General features: G+C 39.2%; 1 protein-coding gene across 1 annotated transcript in view; it reads left to right on the top strand.

The window, feature by feature from the left end:
* The first annotated feature begins 1,049 nt into the window (after positions 1-1,049).
* Positions 1,050-10,555, top strand: part of LOC150109208 (plexin-B-like) — a 792,153-nt gene continuing 782,647 nt past the window's right edge. Inside the window, exon 1 of the mRNA XM_090406262.1 lies at positions 1,050-1,678. The gene's annotated coding sequence lies outside the window, so the exon portion shown is untranslated. The remainder of the gene's footprint in view (positions 1,679-10,555) is intronic.

Raw genomic sequence — 10,555 nt, 5'->3', positions numbered from 1 at the left:
CCCTAATGATGTGACTTTCACACAGAGCTGTTATCGGTATTCGTAAATAACTGCTAATAAGATGACTTGGTAATAGTCACGTGATCCTGACTGGCCAATAAGCAGCCGAAACAATCTGTGCGATTTGAACGACAAAAATTTTCAATTCTCGTTAGCTACCGAAGTTTGCCTGTAGGTGTCTCTAGTTGCGCTCCAGCTTTAAGCAGCAGCTTGGAGAATACATCAGCGGGAAAACGGAAACGAGCACGAATTCTTTCCGGGTTCAATCGAAGCAGCCAACCAACGCGGTAATTTAGTAGGCGTCAACATTCCTTAGATGACCCCTTTAAATCTTCTTACACCTCTTGTTGGGGGTGTTCGCGATCCCCCTTTCTTCGTCAGTGAAATTTCGTTCCCTAGCGCGGAATGTCAATATAGTTGAATAAATACACCGGGGGGTGCACGGCGCTGACTTAATCCTTCTGGCATGCATTCGTCGGCCAACAAAGAGCGGCCGTCACTGTCTCGGAGCAAGTGCGTGAGAGGTGTTCAGCCCGCGAGCAACACAACGAGAAGATCGTCGTGATAGCGGCGTCCAGAGTAAAGCCTGCGAAATCCCTGCGACAAAGGCCATCATTTTGCACTGTCAGCTAGAGTTACCGCATTTAGCATGTCCCCGCCACTGCCAGGGGGTGGTTAAAATCCCGTTCGTTAACGCTGAGGGCTTTACTGACACAACGACAACTGCGGAAAACGCGTTCGTCTTTCTTTCCACTTTTTCTTTCTTTCTTTTTTTTTTTTTTCCCTCTTCCCCAACCAAGCGCGCGCGCGCGCGCCCGTCGTTTCGTACTGCTAGTACTATCACAATCGGCCGTTGCACGGCGCTGCGTTACCTCCGTTTCCCCCATTCTCTCCCCCCCCTCTCCTCCATCCTCTTCCACTTACCGACCCGCGCAGTGATAGTGGACTACGCTGGCCTAGGAACAGTTCGTCCGCTAAGCTTTGTTGGCGAACGCTCCTCGAGAGAAGTAGCAGACGCTGCCTGTTCGGCTCGGAGCGTTGACGTTAATTGTTGCTCAGCGAGTCAGTCGAAGCGCTTCGCTCCTACAGAGTTGGTTCAACTGTCGGATCGGGCTTCTACCTGACGCTAAGTCACTTTCTGCTGCAGACATTTTGCTTTTCCTGGCTTAGATTTTGATTCCAAGCTGTGGGTCAATCATCGGCTGACCTTTTTTTAGTGTGCAAATCCGAAGTTGCACTTTGACAGTTGGTTCGGCAAAACTTCAGCCTTTGCGCTGCTGCTCATCGCGACTACCTCCTACCGAAGTGCAAAGTAAGGTACGGTGCCGCGAATCAGTTGGGATCTCCCACCCCCATCCCAACATGGATTACGTTCGCTAGGAAATCAAAAGGTTAATCAACCTGAACCTCGAGAAACTGAACTTCTGAACTATTTGGGTGCTCTTTGGTGACAGATACATTTCTCACCCCTCATATCCCCCCTCCCATCTCAGTTGTGAACTGCAATTGTTTAAAACTGGGCGAACTGTATGCCACGTAGAATAAAGACGGGAACATTCACTGACCTCGCGACAAGGATAAAGCACCTTCTCATTCAACAAGCTATTTAAATTCAAAACTTTTTGAGATTCTTCATGCTCATCGTAGACGGTCATTTGTCATTGATCTAAAAGAAAAGGTAAGTCAGTTCGACTCCTTATTCCTTTCTTATTTACATACTAGAGCTTTTTAAAAAATTAAAAATTAAAAAAAAAAAGGCTGGAATAATTTACTTATCAGTAAATAATGTGTTAATATCCCATTTAAGTTACTGACATCATTTATTGGTGGAGGAAAAATCTATAAAAATTCAGAATACATTTAGTAGCTAAAGTCTTATCTTCCTGGTTTATTGGATTCATTCTTCGATACAAATGGAACTAATTAAGTTTCGTATATTTTATGCGGGTATTGTCGGCAATACCGCTTCTGTATTTCGGCAGACATTAACTTAATTCCGAAAGATTAAATTGCATTTATTCGAAATCTTTCAATCCACCTATCCCGCACACGGTAGCTTCCTCTGCAAGCCAGTCGTATTCCATTCATTATTCATTCTGTTCATTAGGAATTTAACCACTCCTCTTAGCCCCCCAACTACCGGTAATAGCGCTGGTTTCATCCCAAATTGATAGAAACTAAGAGGGCAAATAACAAATTTAAATTGTTCGGCACTGTTTCATTTACTTTGTTAAGTGCTCATCGAGTTTACCCGTTTATTAATTCTCTGCTATTAAAAGTTCAGTACTACAGAAGGCTGCTTTCCGAAAGATTCGATTTGCAGACCGTTTACAACAGAGAGAACCAAGAAACTTATATACCGTTCGAGTAGTAAGCTATCTTAACTATAGGCTAGCTACGAGTTTAATTCTGTCGAAAATAAGCAAACAAAAACAGGATAAAGAGTTGAAACTTGTACATTTGAAAACATGGACGAGATTATACATTTAAACTTATGTTTAAAATAACTTTTTTTTGTAAAAAAATATAATTCGTTATTTTCATTCTTGCTATATTACGCATGCGTAATGGAGAATGAGATAAACTCATTGTTGCAACAAAAAAAAAAAAAAAACTTTATAATCGCGTGAATCTAAGTCCGATAGCACGCGATTGCGTCTTTTATATACAATCAAGTACATCGCGTGCTAATGCATAAGTAAAAGCAGGTAGTTTCTATTGGATCTTCAAGTCAGATACTTTTGCAAATAGTTTGGATGAAAAAGAAGTATTAATTAATGTTTCAGGAAAGAGAGAATTCTATTAATAATGTATATGTACCGGCATGATTGCAAAGGTTTAATAGATAATATGAACACGTGGGTTAAATTCAACAATGGTTTCAACAAGGATAGTCAAATAAGAGTGGTGTGACATTATGTAATTCGAACCCACCAATTTTGCTTGCTTGGCTAACAAAATGACTGACTATAAATAGAAATAAATAGACATTAGTCTGAACTAAGGTTTATTTTAATTCCAAAAGAGTTCTTCATTAGAAAAGTTCATTAAACGAAATAGAAATTAATAATGTCTATCCCCACGGCCAACCCGAGGGTGCAAGGGGGTGCACCGCACCCGGGCGGCAACATTGACTTTAACACGACATTAACTAATATAATATTAATAACTCTTACTTTTAGATGTCAGACGGGCGGCCGATAAAAGTTTGCACCCGGGCTACAAATACCCTTGGCGCGCTCCTGTCTATCCCAAGTGATTCCCAAAATTTTCCTCTTGCAGACTCCTTTAAAATTAACTTTTAAGATATGTAGTGTTAAAAAAAAAAATAAAAAAAATCCTACGTTCACGTATTTTCCGGTATCGACGATACCCTTTGGTTGGAAAGACCTGGGTTCGATTCCTGTCTAAGATTCGAAGACCCCTTTATCAGGCCGTTTTAACTGAAGGTGAGTCTCATACGGAGCTGGCAGGGTTTTTTCCTCCGTAATACAGCCAAACTGGCCATAAGAACACACGCAATTTACAGACACAACACGCTAACCTCATAGCCTTGCTTGCGTCGGTAATAAATCCTAAAACAAAGCCTATTTTCTGTAAATTAATCGAATTGGGAGGAACTCCCCCCCCCCCTCCCTCGCTCTCAGGTCACGACCTCTTGCCGCTTATTTCTTTATTTCTTAAAGAGGAACTCGCGTGCAATCTATTCGAGTAGAATAGTAAAAGCAAGAACGCTCTTTCAACGACGTTAAAAATTCGGAGAAATGAGCGAAATCCCGATAAATATTTCCCTTCAGCGGCGTATTTGAAAACACGGCATTCAAATCTTTCGCGTCACCGTTAAAATGATTGGAAAAGTAATGGCAATTAAGGTCACAAAGTACGCTTGCATGAAAAGGGGAGTTTGAGAAAAATTCAGCGAAGAGAAAAGATCGACAGGACGATCTTTTATTTGGTGGCAAGAATGCTCGCAACAGTAAGTTACAACGACCCATTTTTATTTATAGTTATCTTTCTTGAAACCGGAAGGAAGAAATTAATTATCGAATAAGTGAATCAAGCTAAAACGCGTTTGCATGTCTTATCGCAAAATTACATCGTGCTCTTTAAATGTCTTCCCTCACTATGATTAAGTGATTATTTTTGTCTCTTTTGCTGTAACGGCACCGGTTCGATTAATCACGTCGTGCGATAACCTAACTGAAAATAAACAGATGGATTCTAAATCGGAACGGATCTTAGAGGGAAAACTGATTCTTTAAGAGTTTTAAAAGAAGCGAAAAAAAAATATTTTTTTTCCTCCTGAAAGGTTTTATTGTTATTATTGTGTGAATCGAATTACGTCTGTTTCCTTTACAATTTCGTTATAAAAACACGTGCGCCATACACGCGAACGAAAAACACAAATCACATTGTTTGAAAAACTGTCTATTTCAGCACACGCGTGTACTTCCAGTCACGTGATATGACGTCTATCAGTATGAGAATAAATAGTTCGTGTGCTTAATATTGTTGATTTCCTGGCATGTGATAGGCAGAGTGCGATATTTTTTGGTTCTACTTGCCTGTTAATTGGTTTTATGCGTGATAGTTTTGTGTGTGTAGCTTTTTATCATTTGTTAACTTTTTTCATATATAGGTGTGCGCTTGTGCATGCATTTCTCGCTCCAGACGATTTATAAGTAGTCTACATACAAAAGCACGCAAAGGAAGGTTCTTGACATATTTCGCACAGCCTGAAATTTGAACATAACTAACGATTAAGCTAAATTCATTAATTAAATTGAAGGTAATTTAGATCTCCTTGAAAACAAAAAGGTGTGGGAATTTTTTTTTTTTTTTTTTGTTCCTTCCCTAAAAGGAAGCAAAGCCTAATAATTGTACAGAACGGACACACACACAGACATTAAAAAAAAAAGAAAAAAATCGTATCAAATAATGTTTCTAGTATTGGGGTTGGACTAATAGTGTTAAACCAAGGACTTTATAAACAGTTAAAAAATTGATTACTTTTGGTATCTTCGCAGACGGACCAATCTGTGATCGAGATTATTTTTCTACTTACGTAGAGGCTGTTGATTTCTTCGCTGCCAGAAGGAGAGAGAAAAGTCTATTTCTACCTGGTAAGCGGATGTGATTTCTTTGTGATTTCAAAAATGTGCCCTCGAGGGATAGCTCGATTCATCAGTGACGTCATAAAGAGATCGCGAAAACAGGAGACATTTCAGAAGAAAGAGAACTAATTCTTGCGATTATTTCATCGATTTTAGGATTTAACTTCCCATCCGAATAACACGGCAGCAGTTTGCTTCTTATTTAATGAACTTGATTGAATTAATCGTGTGAAAAAGCGCGTGTAATGACTGTGAAATTATGAGTTTGGAGTGAGAACCAGCAAAACTGCAGCACAGTTGTCTTCATGACCGGTGCAGCCACTAATCTCTCTCTCTCTCTGTAATACCCCTTGTATAAAAAAAAGAAAGAAAAGAAAAAATCGAATACAAATCCCTATTGGGCTCTAATGACGTCATAACAACGTTTTTATATCAGCCAAGAAGAGCTTCAATTAAAAAAGAAGCCAGTCTTCATCTTAATGCATTGAACTCAAGTATTGCTATTATTACGCACACGCACACACACACAGTCATACTATGGACTAAGCAATATTTTATTTAAAGAAAAATGTCAGCTTGGTTGACTGAGTGATTAACATGTCGGCTCTCCAACTAACAAGCTGCAGTGGACATGAATGTTTGCGCATGTCTTGACATAGAAGATGAATTTTATTGTTCTTATTGGAGGCCTGAAGTGGTTTTGAAAAGTTTCATGTTTGATCTCTCAAGCAGGTTTTTCGGGCTATGTAAAAAATAAATAAAAATCCTTAGCCCACACACGGTACTAATGTACTATAGGCTTCCAACCTTTCGCGAATGGAAGTCTCATAAAAAAAAATAAAAAATCAAAGAACTCGTGCAAATGACATTAACTACTTCCTAGAAAGAAACAAGTGAAATTTATTGGACTGAACCGGGCAGGTCATCTGCTACTTGAAGGCAAACGAGCTAATGTCGAAACCAAATCTTTAGTTTATGTCGTAACGATGCTGTTGGCTCATAAATAATGTAGCCGCAGTTTCCTTTTGATATCCGTTAATCAATAATGACACATCCATAAGGACACTGAGTATCGGTGATCCGACCAAATGCGGACATTGCAGGGCATTATTTTTTCATTGAAGGAGGACGAGCTATTTTCACCTTAACAGTTCTGGAGAAAGGAAGGGAGAGATCCTACGTGGGGTTATAGTTCAGGGTGAGAAATCCCTATTTCTAAAGATAAACGAACTGTTAGGATCTGGGGTTGGTTTGAATGATGGTCGAAGTGAGGCTAGTGTTTGTGTGTTCTTTGGTCGGTTAGTCTATTTTACGAATGAAAAACTCCGTAGGAGACTCAACATCAGTTGAAAAGTCCTTATTCTAGACGGGATTCGAACCCAGAGCTTTGAAAACAAAGGACGTCGTCGATACCGACTGAGGAGTTGTAAGGTCTTCACGAGGCATTTGATGAAGTGCTGTTGCTAAATACGGAGAGTTATTGTCAATTCAATTCACTTTATTCAATGACACTGACGGTTTGTTATTCGCATCTACCCAGAATTTAATGTAATCATAATGAATGCAAACTATTTGCTTGTTTAAGCAACTGGAAATATTAAAAAAATAAAAAATAAAATACTTTGATTAGTCTGAATTCTTTCTTCTGCTGAGGAAGTGGACGGCTTCTTCCGTGCAAAGCCATCTCGTGTGTGTGTGTGTGTGTGTGTGTTTGGTGCGGGGGTTGCAAGTTCTTCTTTTTTTATTTATTTTTATTTTATTTTTTTTTTTTATGAACACGTGCAGATTCATTGAAAGTCTTGTAGGAAATGACAATTCACTGAAAATTTCGAGCTCTTTTTCGGCATATTCTACCAAAGTCCATTTGGGATGAACGAATGTAGAATGAATCAATTTGGAAACGAGATGTGGAAACAATTAACAAGTTTTGTTTGATAATCAGTTATTTCTGCTCGTTCTAATCCAGAATTCTGTTACATTTTAGCGTATGTGAGAGAAATGTATCCCTCCCTGAACAACGATGACAAAAGCAACCACCCTTCGTATGGCACTCCAAACCATTACACTGTCACCATCGGCCTGGACTGTGTCCAAGAGACAAGGAAGCCGTACGATTTCGCGTTTAAATGACCCCCCCCCCCACACACACACATTTCTTCTTCCTTCTCGGTACAGTAAAATGAATTTGAATTCCACATTGTAAACCAATCTTGGGGACATTGAGGACTTGTTAAGCTATTTCACATATTGACTTGTTGCGGTTCCCTCTATGGCTTCCATCACATGTCCTGTTGCCGAATAAAGTCGACAAAAACTTCCCCCTCTTATCTGGGCAGATCCGGGTTATAATACTGCTTTCGTCTTAGAACACTTTTTATTTTTTTATTTTTTTTTTTGGGGGGGGGGGAGGGATACTGTATCAAATGATAGTGATGGAATTTTAAAGATCTGGTTCCATTGACTGGTGTGCATCTGAAACATTCTCGAACCAGTTTTAGAAACCGTATTCACAAACCAGCGATTTTGCTGATGTGTACTGCTGGTACTCACCTCTGGTGAGATCACACAAATGGCGGGTTTTTTCTCGTATACCCCCTCTCCATCTTGATATTATCCATTGGCGTTGAGCAGTTGATATGAATTCTGAATAGTCTAGGGATTCCAAACTTGTATCCACCACTATTACAGATCTCAGGAAATGCTGTTATTGGATCAGTCCTTGCGTTAATTTTGGCTAGTTGTGTATGCGCAGGGTGTTGCCCATAAGTCACGAAGGGGTTTAAACATTCAGTAACTTTATTTTTAATTAGTTACGAATTATTTTAAACCCCTTCGTGACTTTTGGACCACCCTTCACGAGCACTTCCGAAACGCACAGCTTAAGTGATTGAAAAATGAGGTAAGAAGAGAGAAAAATACTTCTTAGATGTGTTTAATGAAACAGATTTTTGAATAAATATAATTTTATATTTTACTAAATCCGCATTGCCAGCAAAGGTTGGTCGATTGGTAGGGTCTCCGCTACTAATGGCTTAAGCAAGTCTGAGAGCGGTTAGTAGTTGGAAGGGATTTCAATCGCTGTTGGCACTCTGCTGAGGACTGGCCATTCTCACCGCGTTAACTTCGGCCTGTAAACTGACGTAGGTCAGACCTCTGTACCCTCGAGGGCACGTGGGGACAAACAACTATTTAGATACGTTGCTTATTTTTCACACTTTCGGAAAAAATTCACAAAACACATTGTTTTTTTTTTTATTATTATGCCTGCTGCCTTTAGTCATTATTCGATGTGAGATATAAGCTGTTAGTATGATTTTAAATTTCTATGACCAGCATGAACTATTTTTGTCAACTCATAGTACACTTGTACTTTAAGTGGGCTAAAGATTTTTAAAAATTTTTATTTATTTACATCTAATATAGTCTAGTGTAAATTCTGAAAGCGTTATTGGAACATACCAGCAATGCTCTGCCTTGGGTGTTATTGGATAGTCAGCGTTTTTAACCAAGAATTTGACACTTCATTAAATGTGGGGAAAATTTCAAACTAGAGTACGCTGACATCCATTTCATGGTTGGTTTTTGTAACAGCAACGCAAGAGTTGCTGTTGAGGATTATCGATAGCTAACGTTTAAATTGATTACTACAAGAAATGTATTCCCCTTCATATCTTAAAATAATCGGTTTTTCCAAGAATTCACAATTTGATATCTTTAAAATCTTATTTTCTTAGCTTGTAACTCAAAAATAAACATTTAAGATAGTATTCTAGGGTTATACACTTGCATTTTATCCGTAAACAGGCTCAAAAAACACACACTCAAGTAAAAGATGTAATACACTGGCCTCATAGCCTGAGTTGTTTCGGCTATAATTCAAAACAACCTGGTCCAAGTCTTCTGGCCATACAGTTACTCCGCCCGTGGAACAAATCCTTTGCAATAAATAATAACAGTTCACAGTGCTGCTAAGACCAAATAAAATGTGATTGGAGTATCATTTAGTAAATATTTCTAATTTATACTAATTAAATTATACCAATTAGAGTTTCGGTGCTAAAAATCCTTTATTTTTTAAATTCAAGCGAATTAACTTTCAACAGTCAATTATACATAGTCAAGTATGCGTCCATTATCTGGAGTTAATGTTATAACGAGCTCTGATTGCAAGCATAGTAATTGCAATAAGTTGGGGTAGGCGAACGCAGGACTCGAGAAAGTGGCGGTAAGCATCTTACCACTGAACTCTAAAATGGCTCGCCTATTTCGTTCTTGACAGCGTAACACGGATTGCTAACGGCATGAACATATGCTCGCACTACTATGTAACAGATATCGTCTGTTGCCATGGAAACACGAACCGATATTTGTTGATATCCGCCTTTGTTAACAAAGAAACGAAGATTGTATGGTGTGGATGTTAAGGTCGGGTGTATAATAGCAAAACAATTTAAATTTGTACTTTGGATTGCAAGTACCAAAAATTGGCTAGAGCTATCTCGTCTGGGTTTTGTGAAGCATCCATCAGTCGCGACGACTTCTTGACTCCGTATGGAGTCAAGAAGTCGTCGCGACTGATGACTCGCGTCCTAGAAGAGAGTCGAGGACACATTTTTATTTATTTATTTTTTTATTGCTGCAGGTGCATCAGCCGGTCTAATACAGAGGCGAATGGTTTTCTTCCATCCCTGAATCTCGGAATTTTTATCCTACAAACCTGTCAGAAGTCGCAATTGAGATCAACTCCAACGTGGATTTCTGCCATCTCTCATTTCGATGTTTATTTATTAAAATGAAAAGGGAAAAATCGAAATAAAGCCTGTTCATAATTACCTTAATATCATATTCCATCTTACTCCACACGGAGTACATTTCTGTATTCTGGTATCTTTCCTTCAACATAATTACTTCTGTTTCTCGAAAAGAAATCGCGCTAATAATCTTCCCCAACATCGAATACCAAACCGAAATTCGAAACTTCCCCTCGAGCTTGCCCATTTTCTCGAACAGAATCCGATCTTCGCCTAATCTAACAGATCTTATTTGGGGACCGTAAAAAAAGCCAGCGCAAGTATCGAGTTGCAACACGAAAATAGAATCAGATATTTATTCCGCCGTGCAGCATTTTTTTTTTTTTTCTTCTTCTTTTCCTTCTCGTTACCCCAAGGCGAATGAGTCCACAAAGCCCAGCGTCAACGTACACAGGAATAAAGAGGTTCGATTTAGGGACGCAACTTGCATTATTGAATGAAGTATCTTCTAGTTTCCTAATGAACCTTACTTTCCGGTGATTTAGGTCAGGTAGACTCAGGTTGCACGCGCGCGCTGACGGCATTCCATCCTCAGCGACGCTTGTTAAAGATACCTGTAACTCAGCTATGCAAGTGCTACTGGATCCTTTGCTCCCTATGGTGTTTTTCCCTCTTGCACTCTCCCCCGCT

Source organism: Typopeltis vanoorti, chromosome 2 (genome assembly GCF_054136105.1).
Source record: "Typopeltis vanoorti isolate ZY-2024b chromosome 2, IOZ_Tvanoo_1.0, whole genome shotgun sequence".
NCBI classification, from domain to species: domain Eukaryota; kingdom Metazoa; phylum Arthropoda; class Arachnida; order Uropygi; family Thelyphonidae; genus Typopeltis; species Typopeltis vanoorti.
Note: the sequence above shows the minus strand (reverse complement) of the source record. Positions and strands in the feature narration are given on the sequence as shown.